The sequence below is a fragment of the Eucalyptus grandis genome, chromosome 2 (assembly GCF_016545825.1).
Source record: "Eucalyptus grandis isolate ANBG69807.140 chromosome 2, ASM1654582v1, whole genome shotgun sequence".
NCBI lineage: Eukaryota > Viridiplantae > Streptophyta > Magnoliopsida > Myrtales > Myrtaceae > Eucalyptus > Eucalyptus grandis.
This window is the reverse complement of record NC_052613.1, coordinates 5,749,472-5,771,717: the sequence shown is the minus strand read 5'-3', so window position 1 is coordinate 5,771,717 and position 22,246 is coordinate 5,749,472. Positions and strand designations below refer to the sequence as shown.

Here is a 22,246-nt window from a genome sequence, read left to right as displayed (position 1 = left end):
TCAAATTCTAGATTTAATAAACTAGATTTACTAAACTGATCGGGAAAAATCCATTTATTAAGTAATATGGACTCAACAAATTAATTTGGAAGTAAGAGGCACAATATTGTCAATTGTTAGATCAAATGCCATTCAATCATTTTTCAAATGCGATCAAAATACCAGAAAATACTTTCAGTCACATATTACCAAATAAATGAAAACTAACTATTTTCTTGGAAAATGGTTTCTCGGAAAACATTTTCCAAAAATGTTACATTTTTCACGAAACAAACACACCCTTATTATAAATAATAATTAAAAAAATACTCCCAAACTATTGGCCGTCGCCTAGCACTACGTGAGGTTGCCGACCTCAAGCATCGTCTAGGGTCACGTGGCTGGTTGATGCTAGACTAGCTTGTCGTTAGCTAGATCTGGCCTCATAGGCAACCTAACCTCATCAATGAGGTCACATGAGGTGGGGATACTTATGAATTTATTAAAGTTGGCAGGGGCAAAGTTGAAAGAAAAAATTATATTTGCATTTTTAAAACACCATTGGACCTATCTTGAGCTAAAGACCTTAAAAGCAATTGCACTTCCCTAAAAGTCTTTAAAAAATTTGTCAAACATCATTTGCATTTGTCCTAGAGAATTTGAAACCCAAAAGACTTTGGCAATATTGAACCAAATGCACCCTCCCAATTTCATATGTTTCAATAATGTGCCTTATTTCTCTTTTTATTTTTTTACATACTCAATCATGGCGAATCACCTAAAACTTTTAAAATATACATATATCCACACCTCATATAGTTTTTTTTTTTCCATAGTTTTCTAAGACATGAATAAAATGAGTGCCGACATATCCTTTAAGAGAAACTTGAAATGACTAGGTCAGAATTATGTTTCTTTCTTGTAAAAGCAATAAGAAGAGCTCGATGATGGAAGCTCCATGATCGGTTTCAAGATGGGCTGATTTTCAAAAGTCTGATTCCTGATTTCAGTGTGAAAATCTGCCGAGTTGTTCCTAGATCCACCTGTTTACTAGATCAACGGGTCTGATTCGGTTCTCAAGTGGCTCTAGGAACTGATTGTGACGTTTTTTTTTTTTCCCCTATTCCTTGGAAGTTCACAAGCTTCACTACCAAAGGCTCACAAATTATCTAGTAACTTCAGCAATTACAAAATTCCTGTGTTTCACAACCTTCTCCTTTTTCACATGTCACTTTAGTCTCACTATAAATAGCTTCGTGGGGTGTTATATTCCCTCCCACTCACCGGCACCCATCAACTGCAGTCCAAAAATGATTTGTGAGAAATCTAATTTCAACTGCTTTCCTTTTCCCATCTTTTTTAGTTGTTCTTTTGATCGACTGGAAAAGTTCCCCACGTTTTCGATTCGATTCACCCGAGAACGGTCAGCTGGGTGTTTCGATTTTTCAAGGCATTCGCTTTATTGTTTCATCAATAATTTAATATAACATCATGAACTTTGTTACTCCTAACCCTACGCACATCGCTTGCCGCAAGAATACTTGAGCCCTCTATATTACTTACTGGTTTTGATACTTCTCGTACCTCCTTCTTTAGCACATTCAAGCTTTATTATTTTCTATAATTCGAAGAAATGGACATAAAGACTCGGCTACTTCAAGGTCCATGAAAACTTTATGAATCAATTGAATCCAGACCTTTGACCTGTATGAGTGAGAAAAACAATTTGGGGTGAGATTAAAAGAACATATCATTTTTTCTCTGGCAAAAAGGAAAAATAAAATCTAATGTGATAAATGTTTTTAACACAAGTCTTGTTGGTTCCACTTTTTTGCCAAGAGCAAGCACAACAATGAATGTCATAACAATATCGTGTGTACATAGAAATCTATAAACCAACCATTTAGATGATGAAGTAAACGTCCGTGATGATAAATTTTCTACAAATAATAGTAATATTCAAATAAAATAAGACTAGAAAATAACCCCACGAGAACATAAGAACTTCATGGAATAATCCATGGTACATAAAACTTCAAGAGACCACATCATTCTTTTATTCAAGTGGAGGGAATGCTCGTTGTAGTGCGACGCTACAGGCTTTTCGGGAGGCAAGTAAAGACTATGTAAGCCACTCGAGAAAATTAACTCTGGGCAGAAAGATTAATTTGAATTTTAATGCGCTAATTCAACAATTTTCGTTAGTTATGAGCACTATTAAGAACGATCTTGGTTCACTTTTGCAAATATCAATACATTGTTAATCATCTTCATTCAAGATGGAATAGACATGTCGATGGTCAACAAATCGACATTCTAGGTTAGATATCTCTTCTTTCTGTTCGATAAAAATTAAGAGAGATTAATAAGCTCCTTTTTTTAAGAAAGATAGATTAATTTGAATTTTAGTGCGTTGATATAACAACTCTTATCGTTGCGTATCTTGATTCACCAGGGAAAAAAAAGGAATTGAAACTCCATAATATTTACTATCTTTGTGGTGCATGCTTTCCTTTTTCAATAGGTGTTTATGAATTATTATAAATCAGTATTTCCTGGATTTAAACTTTTTCCTTCTTAACGTCCCTAAATTTGTTTTTTTCCTAAAGATTATCGTCATCATGACAAGCCTAACATCGACAAATCTAACATGTGTTTCTTGCCACCGGTGCCCTTCTTATGGAAAAGGATCGCAAAGAAAAATTCCTGTGGCGACCTTCCAGAGAGCATTAATCAACGACGGAAGACTCTTCAACGCCAACGACTGCACTTTTGACCCTTTAAATTGTTGTTTCCTCACCAAAGTTCACACAGAACTACTCATAGAAATGAAAAACTATTTATACAAATATTCCAAATGACACCGGTCCACGCCATCGCACCCGGTGCGAATAGTAATCTGGCATCATCATCACTGTAGCCGCTGCAGTCCGACCGGCACAATCTTATCATCGTTCACTGTATCGCATTTGCCCAACCACTGTCCTTGGTCTCCTCATGGTTATCTTCTAGGCCAAGCCTGTCGGAATGCTGGCTCAGTTCGGGCTCAAGTCGGGCTCTTCACTTCCGTCCCTCAGCAACATCTCTTGTTATGAGCACGTAGCACAAGTTCAACACCTTCAGCTGGGGAGATCGCCAATAACTAATGAGCTAATTAAGATAAATAAAATAGTCAACACAACACTAATTCCATGATTTGGAACTTTTTTAACACAACTCACGTATGCATTTCAACATTCTCCCTCTCACATATGGATTAAGTATTATGTCTGCTTTCCCTTTAATTCAAGTAACATTCTACACCAACATCTCTCAAATTATACCACCAACGCCCACCTTCATTCTTGGTATCTTTCTCTAAACCAAACCCTAAATGCTGTCATTAAGGTTGCATTGCTACACCACAATGCGTAGGTTGCCTAGAAATTGTATTGATCTTCATTCTTTAAAATTCACCAAACATTGGTATACATTGGGAGTGGACCATCAATCAACCATCAACTCTAATATTATTTGTTAGGAGCACATAATGGAAATCTAATACTTTTACTTAGATCACCAAGAGGGAACCAAAGTCAAAGCTCATCAATATATCAATTGAATCCATCTGCACTGTTAAATTTAAAATAATGAATTTTGAGCCAACTAAGATAAATTTACTGTACCAATTTCCTAGAGCTTTTGTGACACGACTCACTCACTTCTCTACATAATTTTCCCTCTCATGTGGGAGCTTGGCATTAGATCTACTTCCCCTTATTTCAAATATGCGTCCACACCAACATGCCTTTACTAAATCACCGCCACAACCTTCATTACTAGTTTCTTTCTACAGATCAGACAAAGAAGGCTATCATTGAGACCACATTGTTGTACCACAATGCATAGGCTGCTCATAAATCACATTAGTTGCATTCATTCTTTGAGATATTCACCAAACCCCGATGCACCAGGGGAAATGAGCGTTGTCTTGCAATGCTACAAGCTTTTCAGTAGGTCATTCCAGACTATCTAAAGCCACTCAAGAAAACTCTTAGTAGAGATTTCATAGCAAAAATTAGTAGTTATATTCATTTTTTTATTGAGAGCAGACCACTTTCATTAACATGGAAAACAGGCTCCGTTTGTTTTGCAAAAAATAAATGATTGATAAAATATTTATTTGAAAACAATCACTTGGATTGCTCACAAAATTAAATGGACAATTTTTTTTCTCAAAAACAGATGAAGATCTAAATATCTCAACAAGTTCGTTCAAGTTAATTAATAATGTTATTCTAGAAAACAGTCGATAATAAACATTATGCGGGCTATAGTGGTAGTTCATTAAGATAAATCATCCACTGCATATCTTAATCATAAGATTAGTTTCAAAGAGACAACTGTTGGCAAGACATTCAACCGCCTCTTCAAGCCATTCTGACCCAACGACTATGATATAATTACATTAGTCGAATTCTGTTAATAAATCAATGATAAGCAACATAGAGAGACACAAAAATTACCTAGGCAATTAAGGCTCTGCTTATTCAGCGAAAAGTGTATGATTTAAAAAATATTTTCCTTAAATTGGTCATGTGTATTGTTTACAAAAATGAATTAAAGGAAAATATTCTCATCATCCATGAAATGGTTTAAACATAATTTATTGTCGATAATAAGAAAAGTTTTCTTTGGCTAATTATTTTAAATAATACAAATGCTTGTTTTTAAAAATATATATATTTTTAAAAATTATTTATTTTCCGTGAAACAAATGGAGCTTAAAATTATGTTTATGCCTTTTGAAAGGCAAAATACTTAATCTAGCCTCCCCGTAAAATGACGAAAGCAGAATTCAGCGGAAAGAATGCTCGATAGACCAATGAATCTTCCCGGCAACAGCGGAGGAATTAGACCATATTTCTTTCTTGTGGAAGAATTCTCAACCCTAATGCACCCCAATTCAACCCTTCTTTTTTTATTTTAATGAATAAAAAGCGACAACCCACTAACTTTTTTGTGATTATAAGAGCGAAGGAGCCTGCTCATCCCGTCTAACGGGGCAGTGCTCATCGATCGATTCATTGCCTGCCTCTACAACAATCGCTAGTCTTTTGGCCCCTGTAAGTTGCTGTGTCCGAGTAACACTTCACACGAAAATATGTGTAAAATTAGAACATTCACTCGACACAACAATTTCGAAATGAGAACCCTCCACCCCATCCAACCCCCAGCAGCTAATAATCCAGCATCCCCAGGGCCACCGCAGTCTGGCTGGTACAAGCTGATCGCCGGCCACCGCATCATGTATGCCATGCTCACTATTCTCGGCCTCCTCATGGTAATCTTCCTGGTCATACTTGCCAGAATGCCTCCGAAGTTCAGGCTCAACCCAGGCTCTTCCCTTTCGCCCCTCAACATCTCCACCTCCAACGTGACTACTCAATGGAACATCGCTCTCTCTATCAAGAATCCCAGTCCCATCATCACTGTCAAGTACACTCACATGGAGATTTTCTTGAGTTTCCAAGGCCGACTCGCTCTCTCGCGTCCCTCCCTCGTTCCCGGCTTCACTCAGGGACCCCACAACATCACCACAGTACGAGCCGAGGCACTGTCAACGCTAGCAGCCGTCAGTGACTTGAACGTGGAGGGCCTGGTGAGCACGTTAAAGGGCGGGAGGGTGTCCATCGATGTGGTGGCGAAAGCCAAGCGGAGGCTGCACTTGGGTCCATGGTGGGTGGCCGTGTTCGACGTGTGCGTCTCGTGCATGGGCGTGAACTTCACAGCTCCAAACTTCACAGCTCTGACCAAAGGCGAGGGCAGCGGCGATTGGATGATCCATAGAGATACCCTGAGATGCAAGCCCAACATCATCACTCAGTTCTGGTGAGAAAAATTATAAGTTCCAGCTTAGCTTATTATTGCTATGATCGTGGAAGTTGTTTGTTCATCAATGAGCTCAGGATAGTTTAGAGAGAGCGAGAGTTACTACAGCTACTCTCCGTCTCTTAGGGCTTGCTTGATAACTAGTCAAATAATATTTGATTCTATTATTTTGTTTCTGGGAAAAAAAATGGAACAGAAATCTTTTGGTAACTTTTTTATTCTTAGGAATAAATTTAGAATGGAATCAATAAGTAAAAAAATTGATTTTTTGTTCCCTGAAACAACTCTATAATCAAGTCCAATTTTTTTCTCTTTTTTTTCTTCTTTTGCTTATTCCTTTTGGTGGCAACCTCGTCAAAGCGTTGCTGACCACCGGTGAGATAGAGCCTCATCGCTCGAGCCTTGTCGGGCCACCATGAGGTCAGCCTCGCCATGGCTGGGCGACGTTGCCTGACGAGGCTTGCCCTTGCCGGGCCACCGTGAGGGTGTGTCACTCGGCCAAGGCAAGGGCAAGCCTTGCCCAACTGCCAACAAAGCTCCAACGAGTTCGCTGGCCCTTGTTTGGTTAGTCGCTGGCCTCAAGGTCGGGATCCTCAAAGAAGAAGGAGAAGAAGAAAAAGAAAAATAAGAAAATTTGTAATAAAATTATTAAAGAATTAAAAGAAATTATAAATCACAAAAAAAATTTGATGTCTTACAAAATGTATTTCTATTTTGAGACTAGAAATTTTGGGTAGTTATCAAATGCCTTAAAATGTTAGAAACCCGTCCAGTCATTTATGAGACAAAAAATTGTTCCCATAAACAAAATAGTTACCAAATAAGCCCTAGTCTCACTCCAACCTAATCATGCCATATTTACCTGCGCGAGCAACCTAATGAACTTTGGGCCAAGTATGCCAAAGTGGTCTGATGCTGTTCGGCTGGGTCTTCACGGCGCCGTTGATCTGGCCAATTGTTCCATGAACAACTTCTGGGTCGGGCGGAGTCGGAAGGGCCACAAACTGGGACAAGTCGATGAGTGAGGATAATACAGGAGTCCGACTGTCAAGGACTTGATCTCAGAGGTTGAACTCAGTGCGTCGAACGAGCTGACACGAGAAAATGCAAAGAGAGCGAGGAGGGTAGGGAAGAAAAAGACCGGTTATCACCGCGGTGACGGCAACCTACAACGCCCTGGCGATGACTTCACCAGACGTGTAGGCGCCAAGCGACCGTCACTAAAGTAACTTTGTCAGGAAGACGCTCCACAATGCTGTGGTTCTTCGGAGGAGAAACGGAGCAAGAGAGGGAAAGGAGGACGGAGAGGAGGGTCGCAGATCGAAAAGATAGCATCCGATGTTTCTCCAAAATGAGATGCGATGCTGGACGGTGTGTTCGCGGGAGGATTAAAAAGAAAAAAAAAAGCATGAGTTGACTACATATCGAGAATTTGTAGGCCCTCGCATCAATTTAATTGCCCGCATCACGAGTGCAATGAGCTCAGAAAATAATTTTGTAGTATTAAACGCTGAATTTGAGAAAACTTTTTTTTTTTGTAGCTTTCACATTAACAGCTAACTTGGCCTGTTTATTCTATTGATACGAACATGGTTTTATTCTCACCGCCGTATGTTTCGTTGTTCCTTTTTCAGATGGCTTCTGCAAATTTGGGCATCAGTTTGAGGTTTCTTTCCTAGCCTATTACTCGGGCAAATACAATATATACTGGAGCCTCTCAGTCTCATCGCTGTTATTTGTTTAAGTCATGCTTCTCTTCAAAATATGTATTCTATAGATGTTTGAATCTTCGACCTACCGCCGAAGAAATAGGTTGTGCTTTGTATGTCTCTAACATTTGAGGTTTTGCAAGTTTTCCCTTGGTCTCTGATCATGCATTTGCATGCTATCCCAAAGTTTGTATTGCTTTTAGGGGTGATCGGGTCTAGAGTGGATAAGGTCTAGATCCGGACCCTGTACCCAACTCTATTATAACTAGTTCCACTTTTTTTAACCATGTACCCGACTATGTTTGTATTGGACCATATCTGATCCACCTTGTTTTTCCGGTCGATTCTAGTGTCAACTTTGTTTCCATTTGAACTTATTTTACAATCTTTTGATATCCTATATGACTTCAAATTTTATATTAATATGCGAGAAAATAACACAATTCTCCTAATTTGTATCAAAACATTAAGCACTTGTAACAAATAAATACATGAATTTTTTTGACTAAATGAAAAATTAAGGATCCACATGGCTTTTAATAATAAATAAAATCATAAGGCAAAAATTAACAATAAACATAGGTCTAATATTAGTCTTACTCTCATAACTACTATATGAAGCTACTCATTTATGCAAGCATAAATCCTCTTACAAAAGAGAAATTATGCAAGCCAATCCACATTGTACACAAGAATTTGCCGACGATGAACATTGTCCATCCTTCGGACAATGCGAGAGGGAGCCAATGAGGGAGGGAAGCAAGTGAGGAATAGGAACGACAAAAGAGGAGTGCCATGTGTTTTTGAGAGAGCCAAGTGAAAAAACGCCGTGTGATTGTGGGAGTAAGAATAGAAATAAGTGCAAAAAATAGGGTTTTGGACCTATAGTTACAAAACCAATTCTCAAATTGGTTCTAAAACCGGTCCAGAAACCAGTTCTTGGGTGGGCAATCAATTGGACCGAATTCCTGAATCAGTTTAAACCGGTTCCGAATTTTGGAAACTGGTTCCTGGACCGGTTTCAATGGGAACTAATTCCCAACCCTGTTTTCCGGGTGGGCCGGTCCGATTGCACACCCCTATTACTTTTTGGGTTGCGAAAGAGGCAACGGAGCCTGCTTCAAAGAATTAACCGAGCAGTTAAACACCTTGTTGACTTGAATGCTTGTAAATCCTGCCCGTGTTTACCGCAAAATGTAATCTTGAGATTCATTCACGTCACTCTGTGGTGAAGCCTTGTCCGACATATATGGACGTGATCTTTTGAGTGCATTCGTGGAGATTTGTCGAGCAAAAAAGAGTTTGCTAAAGTGAGGATGCCTAGGGTAACATTATTGTCTTCTGCTCCTTTGAAGCTACTAGACCCAGACCCAGCACGGACGCAGGTGGCTTTGTCAAAGAGGTCGAAAATGGAGGCTGGTGGCTGACCCAAGTGGTCGGTCGAGCAACTCTTCTGACCACTAGGCTTGTTTTGAGTCTCGCCATTCCCTCTCCATGCTTATGCAAAATTGACCAAAAATGACTAACCCCACAAAGTTTCCGTATTTTGGCAATAACATGCATAAGATTACAGATGGAGAACGGCCAACTTTTGAACATTCTTCCCTTCCGAAGCATCGGCTATTCCAGACCTACGCCAATCCACTAAACAGAACCCTAGGATCGTTGACGATTGAGGCTAGTTACATTTTAGACAAATTTGACGCGCTCAGAGTCCTCGATCTCCTCTCTCTTCGATTTTCAAGAGCTTTATCGAGTGAGAAAAAACTTCATCAAGCGTGATCATTTTTCTTCTTTACCAAGGCCAAAATATAATAGAAATATTAACCACCCACCTGGGTGGCACTGCTAGCGGCGAGCTTCTCCCCCTAATACATGGGGAGGAGTTCGATTCCCGGGCGTCGCAGGGTGACTTACCCGGTAGCACGTGTGTGTGGTGACGAGTTGACGTTTATCTGTTACCCCGGGTGTTTACCCTTGTTGCCCGGGCCAAAAAAAAATATATATATATATTTCGGGCTATCATATATATAATAGAAATATTCACGGCTATTTTTATCACTAACATGAAAATCGCATGCGTCAAGAATATTCACCTTTGGGCATAGTTTGGTGATGAATGCGATGGTTGAACCCTCCCTTAAAATCAACATTTGGAAGATATATACGGCTAAGATGCACAGAAAATCTTTTATCACTGTTCCACATGCATCAAGTGACCAACGCTACCCTCCCATGTCATCCCATAATAGAATACGAACACAAATGTGCTATTGGATATGATGATCAACGCCTCAAAAGGCAACAAAAGGTAGCTTTGAATATAATAGTGATCATTTGTTGGACCAAGACTCCACAACTTGGCCTAAATTGGTCAATGCTTCACGTCCATCTATCTACCTGGAAACAATTGCGTAGACACCTTCCATACCCACTTGAATATAATAGAAAACCCTCACGTTTTTTTCAATGACAAACCTTGAAAAAGTGATCATCTTTTTGAAATAAAAGTTCTCGATACACCTCGGTGACCCATCTTTTGGAAAACTCCATGGGGACAGAAATTAGTTTCTTCTGTCAAAATAACGGACCATTTAAAAACCTTGGACTGTTTCTATATATCACCAAGGTGGGTGATGGCAAGAAAGAGCTCACACTATTACAACATGCGAGTCTATATCAATTCGTCCCAAAATCTAAATGCAAAATCTGAAGCGACACAAAATCTAATGATATGACATTTATATAAACAAAATCAAGCCACCATTTATGGCTATTTTTATTGGGAAGGGACGTGTTTTGACTGTTCTACTATTAAGATCAGAATTGCATGTAGGCGATGTCATCTAATTCGAAATCTATAAGATAATAAGTTAGAATTAGAAGTAGCCACGAATTTAGCTTATTCAAGCAAGATTGAGAAAAATCAAATTATATTGATTGAGAGTCTAATAAAACCATAAAAAGATAGGGGCAAAATGTCTTAATTCGTCGCAATAAACGAAAAAATGGCAAAAGGCTTGAGAATTCGATTTTTTTTTTTTTCCAAGAATGATGCTTTTGTGGGAGGGAATATACGTGTGTGTGTGTGTGTGTGTGTGTGTGTGTGTGTGTGTGTATAATTTGCAATCTTGTAGCGTTACCGATCTGGTTGTGAGGAGGAGCTTATCTCGTAACAATGTATTCATAAAAAAGCTTGACTAATCTTCCCTTTTTTGGCTGGCTTCTACCTCACGATTCACCCCTCCTTCGGACGCTCACAGCCGCACACTCACCACAGCGTCGATCTCTTCTCGAGTGCTCTCACTTTTCATTTTCTTTCTGGAGATACCCCCACCGAAAACGCCTGCCCATCCACCGAATTCCCTCATCCTCGCCACTTGTCCCTCAACCAGCAGCTCTTGGTCAACCTTCAAGCCCACGAAGCCCAGCAGTTGACCGCTTGTAAGCCCACGCCCGCGCCATACGTCCGTCTTCTTCATTTTCTTCGGTCAAGCTCCACTCTTCAGCGCAAGTCAGGCCAGAACTGGCCCAATCCAGCAGTCTCCAGGCCCGTGTAAATTGCAGCATTTCGGCCCAAAGAGCCAGCCCACTCAGTCCATTAAGTCAGTCCAGCAAATTCAGCCCATTTGAAGCTTAGTCCAGCAAGGCCCAGCAGCCCTGCAGAAGCCCAAGACCTAAACTCAGCCTTGCTGAGTTGTGTTGGGCCCGTTTTAAGAACCGGGGGCAGAGTCTTTGAGGCCGTAGAAAATAGAATGTGGGGGAAAAATACCAAAAAACTTTAGATATTTTATAATTTTGCTAATTCAATTATAAACATTTTTTTAATCAATTTCAAGTCAACTTTTAATTATGATTATTTTTCCGGAAAGTTTGGTGGATAGCCAAATTTGGCTGAATTTCGTGATGTGGACAATGGTAGCACTAATTTATGCGTTGTTAAATTATGCAAATTTTTGATTGAATATTTTATATTTTCAATGTATTTATTCGAAAATCCCGGTGTAGGATTTTGACAGAAGATGGTTTTTAGTACTATATAAATAGTGGAATTTCAAAAGGATGAATATCAATTTTTCTTGGGATCGAGTTATTTGTGACATCCACACACACGAGTAATTTCATGTGAATTTCTAATACAAAAGAAAAATGCCGGGCTCACCATTTTAATTGAAGCATTTGAGTGCAATGCACGGTGTCCGGCCATATTTGAGTGATCATGTGATGGTTATGAGAAATCGTCATTGTTGAGCTTGGACGTTATCCACTAGCCCAGGATGTGACACGGGAACTAATCGATTGATTACGGACCCTATGCTCCTTCGGGAAAGCCGTCGATAAAGGAACCATGCCGTGCTCAATGGGGTGAGGCGATGCAGCAATGCCGAGAAGACCGCCGAACCGAAGTAGGCGTGCTATATGCCGAGATCAAAACTAGGAACGCATGATTAATTGAGTGTGGCGTTTCAGTTATTGAGCTTATTTATTGCTCATGCTCTCATGTTGTTTGTGAAAGATAAATTGTGCGACTGCCGGGGTGGTAGGGCTTCTTTTGGAAGGCTTATTTTTTACTTTTTTCTTTTTCTTTTGTTTTCCTCTTTTTCTTTCTTCTTCTTCCAATAAAATCGCCAGTCGTTGGAGCTTAGCAACCAACCAGGGTGAGGCCAGTGAGGCTGGGCTGCCCGGGCGTGACACTAGTGAGGGCGAGTGTGAGGGTGAGGCCAAGGCTGAGCTTGTCATCAATCATAGGCAAGTCAACCCTTGCTGGCCCTCACCTCTAACTAGAAGAAGGAGGGAAAAAAAAAAAAATAAATAATAAAATAATAAAAGACAAAAAAATTATTTAAAAAATTGGCCATGTTAGCATCAACGTTGATATGACCAATTTTTTAATAATATTTATTTTTTCAATTTATTTATTTATTTCTTTTTAGCACCAACCGGCATCCACGTCGGCTGAGGCTAGCTAAATTTGGCCAAGGATGAATTGAATTAGCATAATTACAAAATATTTAAGGTCATGGATTGATAAAAAAAAAAAAAAAAAGATATTTACGACTAAATTGACAAAATTGCAAAAGATTATAACTCTTTTTGGTAATTTTTTTTAAGAATGTGTGTATTTATACCAATTGTCGATTACTAAAGTCATAAGAAAAGGATAACTTAACAATTGGTATTCCGCAAATGAAATGAATCAATCAAATGATGTAGTCGGAGAATGACATAAAGAATTATAATTGAACTTCACGCTCTTGATAAAAGAATTACTAAAAACGAGAGATTGATGAAAAAGAGGCTTGAAATTTCAAACATTAAAAATTAGGTTAGATCATTATTAACATAAATCACTTTTGTAAAATATTATAAAAAAAAAAAAAAAAAGACTGCGTGCTGCTGTTACACCTAAAGATAAGAAAAATTACTAGAAATGTCATAAAAATATTTCACTTGTATCAATTCATTTATAAATATTTCAATGTGGCCAATTTAATCATAAATATTTTGATGATTTTCTAGGTTAATGATAAACCTTTTAATTACACTAATATAATCCCAAACTTTTGAACAATTTGTTGATTTAGTCCTAGGTCGGAGATCACTAAGGTCACCAATTTTTATCATTATCATCATCATCACCATCATCGAGACTTTGTTTTTCTAATTTTCCTTGTTCTTCTTATTTTTCGTTTGTCATCCATTTCGCTCTATTTAAACTTTCCTTCTCCGCAAACTCCCAATTCAATGCTCATCCTACCATTTTATGCTTATTTCTATGTGCTTAGAGTGGATATCTCATATTCAAAAATTAACAGTTTGCCCTATTAATCCTTCAAGGCCCAAATAACTCAATTTTCTCCAATGAACAATTCATGTTAATGGATTCATTCCATCCAAAACTTGAGATAATGGGTGTAATCCAAAAAAAAAAAAAAAAAGATTAATAAGTGGTTGTTAATGAAGTACATGTACAATTTCTCTATTTTTGAGCCCACTTAGCTATGCCAAGAAAAAAAAAAAGAGCAGCGCCGATAAATCCATGAGAGATTATTTGTAAAATGGCTCCATTGAGTCCCGTATCAATTAGAAAATCCGATTGCTATGAATAATGTATCAAAGCCACTTCATTGGTTTGATTAGGATTATTAGTATTTTTGCTATTAGCATCAGTATTTAATTTTCTTGTCTTTCCTTAATTATAAAAGAAAAAAAAATTGGGTCAAAAGAAAATGTCTTTTGGAGTTTTATCAACATTTTGCTTGTGCAGGAGGAGATCTGATATTTTCCGAATCCTTATGTGAGGAATTACAAAAAAAAATCTTTTAACAAAGATGTGAATTAGATGTAATCTCAATTGAAGATGAATTAAGTGTGACAGAACCCATTCAATTAGCTACCACTTTCCTTCAATTCAAGTACCCTACTACTACCTCGTTCATTGAGTATAAAAGAGCCAATAATGGTATAACAAGGAACATCGGGTTGTGAAATCGGCTCAATTCCCCTTCATGTATGGTTACTTGTGCAACCATCCAGACTTCCTCAGCTGCTCGTCCTTGATCGATGTGGCTCCTATTCCTTCCTTATTTATTATAAGAGAATAGTCATTAGATTATTGTGCGCTCTCAATCGTCCTCCTCTCTTTAGTCTCGTCTGCATCTAAAACTACTTCAGTTTCTACATCATGCGCGGCACTTGAATGGGCTTTCATCCTTGAATAGAAATGTGGAATTGATACTTTTGATAAACACTGCTCATATTTTACATTATAACCTGGGACTGATTCAGCCTTTGAACACCACGCATATTCTACATTATAACCTCCAACTGACTCAACTTTTGCTTCTAGGAGATCAAACAATGAACCCTATAGACCAACCCCATGGGGGTGGTGAAGGGAGAGCCCTAATTGGTAGGAAAAAAAAAACTGCAATCCCTTGGGATTGTCCTGCTATGATGCAAAGAATTATTCACTTGCCAGATATCAATATTTCACTCCCATAATTACTTATTCATTGGATACTAACCCTTGAGAAGGATGGATTTGAAGATAAGGAAAGCAGATAGTGCAAGCTTCATGATCCAAATATAGAAATTGTCAACCACAATAGTCTAATAGAGCCAATACTATTTTTGTCTCCAAGAGTAAGTCACTTACCCTATATATCTTGCACAGAGCTAAAATTGGAAGTGATTCCCATAGTAACATCAAGCGAAATGGGAGCACCTAAACCGTGAAAACGGGGACAAATATTTTTGGTTCTTAAGAAGAAACAGTTTAAGAATTGATTCGAAATCTCGCTATCAACCTCTTTACCTATTTTTAGTAAAACGCATTTGGCTGCATCATGAACTCGTCACCACTTTGAGGAAAATCGTAAAGTATGAATATGTTACTTGCTCATTGCCCTGCTTTCATCTGTCTAGATGTGATCCAAGGGAAGGAGTCAATCATCCATTATGGTATCTTATGGAACAAAAACGGTGATATTGTTCCTCCATTTATTAATAATTTTAATTTTTGGAAATATCACTAAAAAAAGCTTACTGGGGTTTAAGATGTCGCTCAGTTTATTAAAAATGCATATTTTAATATACTCAACTTAACCAAAAAGAACATTAAAAAAATAGAAAATGTATGATTAATCGTCCTAGTAACTCCCTACTTTCAGCCACTTCCTTGTATAACCATTCTATTTTCTGAATTTACGACTACCAAGTTTCAAGCGTATGCCCAAACACTAGTAACTAAAAATGGGAATTGTTGTTTTAACAAGCGATAAAGTGACTTAATATGTCTTAAAATTACGCCATCCACATGTTATCTTCATTATAAGTAATTAATAACTTATTCTCTAATTATTGACAAAAAGAAATCACCTACCATTACATTTTTTAAACTGGTATTAAGTGATCTCATTCATGTGTTTGTGCATTAAAAATCTTAACAACAAGTCTCATAAAATACTTCATTAATCTCATTGATCTCGTGGAGACACAAATCTAAATAGGAATGAATGGTCGAAACATGAAACCGTTCCCACTTTGATGTATGGCACTAAATTCATGTCATGCACTGATCTTCACATGTGTTATTTTGGTTCCTTCACACGAATTTTAATTAAATCATTGTGCATTTTTTTAAGGAAAACATAAAATTTAAAAAACATTTCCTAAGATATTATTGCTTGTGCCATTTATAATAGTAAAGAAATGAAATTTTTTTATCACCCACAAAAATATTAAGGTCATAAAATGTTGTTGAAAATGAAAATATTTTTCAGTCGATTAATTTTTTAAATGATCTAACCAATTATTTTTTGAAAAATTTTTCTACATCTTAAGTTTTCTGTAAAACAAATGCACTCCAAATTTTGATATTTTCTTCATTCACTTTCGATGACCGGTATGACGTAATTGGTTTTTTTTGAAAGAAAATGATTATAGATTTATGGGAAAAGTTGGCCGCAAAGTGGAGATGGCCGAGTTGGTCTAAGGCGCCAGATTAAGGTTCTGGTCCGAAAGGGCGTGGGTTCAAATCCCACTCTCCACACTTGCGCGGTTTTCCCATTTTTTTTTTCTCTCTCCCTTTTTATCTTTCTGAATTTAACATCTCCTTCGACCCAAAAAAGAAAAAAAAAAAATTAACATCTCTAAAAAGACTTGACTTTTTTTCTCTCTTCTTTTTTAGTCTTTCTGAATTTAACATCTCCTTTTTTTTTTTTTTTTTTTTTTGCTCCTTTTGAAATTAACATCCCGTTCGATCCACCAAAAATAAAAAAAAAAAATTGACATCTCTAAAAGGTCTTGTCCATTTCCGCCTTCTGAATTTAACATCTCTAAAAGGACGTGTCTTTTTCCTTCTCTCTTTCCCTTTTCCTTACCAAAACCATTTCCTCTTATAGGAAACTCCGAGCGTTAATTTACATAAAAACCCGCTGTCTTTACTCGTCTGATGATTCCTCGACAGTCCAACTGCCGATCCCCGCGCTCGGTCGTGCCGTAAACATCGTATCGATCTCCACGCACGAACCCACCCATCAGTCCAACCGCCCCGATCCAAATTCTCGCTCCGTTCCCCGTTCGAGGGCTCTCGGGATCGTCGCTTTTCCTCCCTTCTTGTTGCTGCATCCGCACGCGTTCTTGGGGACGAACCGAGGGAGCCAGGCCCCGCGCCGATCTTGAAAGCCCGCCTTTTGTTCTCGCCAATTCGGGTTTGACTCGCGGTTTTTGCACAGCGATTCCTCGCCCCGATCGGGGTCCGTCGCCACGCGGTCGTGCGGTTGCGGTTGGCGGGTCTTTTGATTTGATCACGGCCGATTCTTGGGTTCCGAATTGGTGGCGGGTTCGATTCTGGGAGTAATTTGTATCGGCTGCGCGACTGTAAGTTGAATTCTTGGTTTTTAAAATTTTTCTTTCTTTTTTTGAATGCTTTGGCTGGCTGTCGTTTGTTTTCTGTCCTGGCTTTTCGACGTGAACGAGTTCCGATTCTGGGCTCGTGCTTGTCGGAACCTACGCATTTTTGTCGGGAACTTGAACCGTAACGAGAGCAAGGAAGGTTTCCGTAGAGTTCGTCGCGATCCATGGTCATTTCCTATGATGATATTGAACCTGTGCATTTTTATTTTTTTTATCAATGCTGCAATTTAGACAGTGACATGATGCCCAATCCCAGCTGTTCGATTCTCGGATTAAATTTGTTTTTTTTTTTTCCCAACCGCTGTTCGACTGCGCCGCCGTAAGTTGAATTCTTGGTCACGAGAATTTTCTTGGTTTCTTTCTTTCCTTTTTTCAATGCTTTGGCTCTCATTTGTTTTCTGTCCTGACTTTTCAACATGAACGACTTGTGATTCTGGGCTGATGCTTGTCGGAACCTACGCATTTTGTTGAAAACTTGAACCGTCACAATCCCTGGTCGTTTCTCTATGATGATAGTGAACCTATGCATTTTGTTATCAATGCTGCAATTTGACGGTGACATGATGCCAGTCCTAGCTGTTGATGGTGTGGGCTCACTGAGGCCTCATGATGCATTGCCAACGAATAGCTGGGTCTAAGGCGTTGTCTGCATATTCACTCCATTGACATAATTGGAAGTGTTTTTCTATCTATCGTGATGACTGGCCTACTTTGTAAATGCGATATTGTATGCTTTCACTGTGAAGTTATGGTCTTGGCTGTCTTCGGCTGCATATGGTGGTACTTTCTCACATCCGTGCTAAGAACTCTGTATATCCATACATTTATATACCTTAGCATGCATAATTCAAATTAAGCCATCTTTTTGAAAGTGGGTGCTGTTGTTTTTAACCTAGAGTTTGAGTCTATATTGATTTAGTCCTCTTCTAAAGAATCCTAATTGGCTCTATAGTTTTCCAGGTTCCTCATGGCATATAAGGGCATCCCAAATGAGAGAAGAAGTAGGAGTTCAATGCCTATATTTGTCATAGTTGCCTTGTGCTGTGCCTTCTATATTTTGGGTGCATGGCAGCGAAGTGGTTTTGGAAAAGGAGACAGCATTGCACTTGAAGTCACCAAGCAGGCCGATTGCAGTGTCCTCTCCAATCTACAGTATGAAACACAAGAAATCCGTGATGCAAGGGTAACGGATGATTCCGACACGGATATCAAGGAATTTAAGCCATGCGATGATCAATATATTGATTACACACCATGTCAGGACCAAATGCGTGCTATGATGTTCCCTCGAGAAAATATGAATTACAGAGAGAGGCACTGTCCCACTGAAGAAGGGAAGTTGCGTTGCCTTGTCCCAGCGCCCAAAGGATATGTGACCCCATTCCCATGGCCCAAGAGTCGCGACTATGTTCCCTTTGCCAATGCACCGTACAAGAGCTTGACTGTTGAAAAGGCTGTTCAGAACTGGATCCAGTATGAGGGCAATGTGTTCAGATTTCCAGGAGGGGGAACGCAGTTTCCAAATGGGGCTGATGCTTATATTGAAGATCTTGCCTCTATTATTCCCTTGGATAATGGGCTGGTTAGGACTGCACTTGACACTGGATGTGGGGTAAGTGTGCTAGTGCAAGTTACAAATATTTGTTTCAGATCAGTTATTCTTGTGTTAGATTTCTGCATTAGGTGGGTCAACTATTCAATATGTGCGTGGAAGTTAGATTTATTCAGATGTTCCTATTGTGGTGAAATCTCTCTCACTGTTGCATATGTGCATGTCTAATGCTAATTTCAATATCATCGGGTTTTGTATTCATATTTGCTCATGTATGTTTATAGGTTGCGAGTTGGGGTGCATACCTGTTTAAGAAAAATGTTATAGCCATGTCATTTGCACCCAGAGACTCTCATGAAGCTCAAGTTCAATTTGCACTGGAACGAGGTGTCCCTGCAGTTATTGGAGTTCTTGGGACCATAAAACTGCCATATCCATCTAGAGCTTTTGACATGGCTCACTGCTCTCGCTGCTTGATACCATGGGCTTCCAATAGTGAGTTTAATTTAGGAGTTGCTCACATCAATTGGCTTTCAAGATTTTATTGTCCTGTAACTGTAAACTTCCATTTTGTGTAGTCCATCACCAAGTGTTCACAATTCCCCCCATCTTTGTTTCTCCTTTTTCTTTCAATTAAAAGTCTTTCTGAGGCTGGTCAAGGAAGGTTCAGTTCTGTGCTGATATTATGCAGGAAGAAATTTGGCATTGGATTTTGGCCAGTCTCACATAATTTAGTAAATTTCCTTGGAAGTCTTGTCACAAAAAACATGCAGTGTAATATTCCCTTTATTTTACTTCATCTATATTTTATGATCTTCCTTTGCAGATGGAATGTACATGATGGAAGTTGATCGAGTTCTTAGACCCGGTGGTTATTGGGTGCTTTCTGGTCCTCCCATTAACTGGATCAACAATTACCAAGCATGGCAGCGTCCAAAAGAGGAACTTGAGGAGGAGCAAAGGAAAATTGAAGAGACTGCTGAACGTCTTTGCTGGGAGAAGAAGCATGAGAGGGGAGAAATTGCTATATGGCAAAAAAGAACCAACTGCCATGGCAAAGATCTGGAGCCCGCAATGTGCAAATCCACAAATCCAGATGATGTCTGGTACATCTTTGACCTTCAACTGTATCTGTCACTTTCTTGTTATCTTGGCGTTCAGTCACTGTTCAATGGTTACTTTACTTTAAAGTTGGGTGAGGGGGTAATTGACCTTAATAGCACTTGCTAGAGGCAACAAAATCCTCAATGGGTGGCCACCACCCTTTGTTGGCTCTTTATAGCGCCATACTGTTCTGGACTTGAGTATAGGTATGGTACATGATGCATGTATCCTCTATGCTTGTGAGAACAAAAAAGGTTATATAGGAGCATGTATTGACTGGATACTGTTGGAACTTATGCTAGTTTCTGCAATATTTATTAGAAAGATCTTCAAGTTTTCATGTTATTAGAGTTGCTGATCTGCAGGTACAAGAAAATGGAGGCATGCATTACTCCTTACCCTGAAACTACTCATCTAGAAGAAGTTGTTGGGGCATGGAAGCCATTTCCAGAAAGATTAAATGCTATTCCATACAGAGTTTCCAGTGGTTCGATACCTGGAGTGTCAGCTGATTCATTCCAGGAGGACAACAAGACATGGAGGAAACATGTAAACTTTTACAAGACAGAGAACAAGATTATGAGTTCTGGGAGGTATCGAAACATCATGGACATGAATGCTGGTCTGGGGGAGTTTTGCTGCAGCACTGGAATCTCCAAAGCTATGGGTCATGAATGTCATGCCCACAATAGCTAAGAGAGACACTCTTGGTGTTATATATGAGCGTGGGCTGATAGGCATATATCATGATTGGTATGTTTTCAAACATGAATCCTTTTCGTTCAGTTATAACTCAGAAATTGCTATTTTCCGGGCAGTGGAACTAAATTTCGGTAACTCTAGGACCATGAGCTCATATCGCTTGTCTCTTGTTTCAAAAGTCTGTTTGTGCTGAGATGCAAGATATCACATCCGGTTCTTGTGGTTCTTTATAGGTTGTATAACTTATGAAATTATTAACATTGTTTTCTATGCCGGCTATTCATGAAAGCACCAAGTTTCAATTTGTAACAGAGTCTCTTTGTCCCTTGGTCAGATGTCACTTTATATTGAGATTTCATCAGTTTGGGGTGGATTACAAAAATAGCAACCACTGAAAACCTTAAGCAACTGATTTGCGCAACCCTGTAAGCAGAACCTAGAGTCTGTTGACTTCTGCATAGGCGTATGTTCAGGTACCTGTTGGTATATTTTTTTGGTAAGTACTCATCGACAAGCACCAACAGGGCTAATTATTAGATACCCCCAGTGTATTCTCCTTCCCCCTTGCATGCATTGTGGACCCCACTTATATGGGACCTATGGTAATGCAAGAGGAGTCATTGTACTCCTGGAGGATGTAAACCAAGGGGATGCAGCCTTTCAAATCGTTTATTAGGGTTACAACAAGTGCCTATCAGCTGCTGGTATTCATCATTTTCTGTAGAAGCAAGTCATTTTAAAAACAGAATTTTCACCGTGTGCTACCTTTTTGTGCAATTTGCTGTGCATGCTCCTTTAAGGAATTTTCCATTCCAATTATAGTGATTTCATTATGGCATCTTCTCAAGTTCTTCTGTTGCTTAGTTTTACTAATAAACTGCAATCATGGCTTAAATTCCTCTAACCTATGGTTTCTGTAATCAGGTGCGAAGCCTTCTCCACATATCCGAGGACATATGATCTCATTCACGCATATGGAGTTTTCAGCTTGTACAAGGATAAGTAAGTGATCTCTTAAACCTTCATATGATTTGCTATTCTGCTGTAGGTTATTGATTAAAAAAAGCTAAAGCTTCTACATAAATAGCATAATTAGATGGCAGATTGCAGGAAGCACTGGGAGTAGATGGTGATTAGAGGTGGTTTAATATCATTAATTGAAGTTACTCAATTCTCGTTAGTGGCCTGCAGGTGTAACATGGAAGACATTCTCCTCGAGATGGATCGTATCCTACGACCTGAAGGAGCAGTCATATTCCGGGATGAAGTGGATGTGCTACTGAAGGTGAAGAGGATTGTGGGTGGAATGAGGTGGAACACAAAGATGGTGGACCATGAGGACGGTCCTCTGATCACCGAGAAAGTTCTCTTTGCTGTCAAACAATACTGGGTTGCTGGCGAAAGCAGCTCTACATCCGCACCACAGCTGGGTTAAAGAAAGGATGACTAGAGTACAGTTCTTGCATTAACACGGCTGCTTTAGCTGTTCAATGCGCATCCCCAGAGAGAGGTGAGATAACGTGCAACCCCTTCTAATTTTATGTACAGGTGACCCTAATTCTTCAAACGGTCTGTAGTACTCTAGCCTTTTTCTTTTTCCTTTTTGGCTTCTTCAATTCTGTTCTTTCTGATGAATTTTGCAGCACTGTTAATGCTAATTTATGCCTGTATGTGTCCCCCTTGAACACGACTCGTTAGCATCCTGTTTTGAGGGAAGCTACTGGCCACTCTCCTTTGTACTTCCACTCTGAGATTTCTGGTACAATCATTTGTTATCCGTTTGCTTCTTGGTACAATACACAAACTGCTTTAGCATTCGCTGCGGGTGCACCCGAGTCTGTGCTTTTTCCTGGCAAGTATTAGACATGGGATAAGTATAAAACCTAAGCCGAAGTAACTTAGCTAATTA

The 22,246-nt window shown here is 39.1% G+C and overlaps 2 non-coding genes across 2 annotated transcripts; both read left to right on the top strand.

Moving 5' to 3' along the window:
• Window positions 1-16,032: 16,032 nt before the first annotated feature.
• TRNAL-AAG lies at window positions 16,033-16,113 on the top strand. Its single transcript has one exon. It is a non-coding gene; the product is annotated as a tRNA-Leu (tRNA).
• Window positions 16,114-16,455: 342 nt separating this feature from the next.
• Window positions 16,456-22,120, top strand: LOC104419597. The gene is made up of 7 exons (XR_005548523.1): window positions 16,456-16,943; window positions 17,932-18,591; window positions 18,816-19,026; window positions 19,358-19,637; window positions 20,001-20,388; window positions 21,262-21,339; window positions 21,529-22,120. It is a non-coding gene; the product is annotated as a probable methyltransferase PMT2 (transcript).
• Window positions 22,121-22,246: the final 126 nt, after the last annotated feature.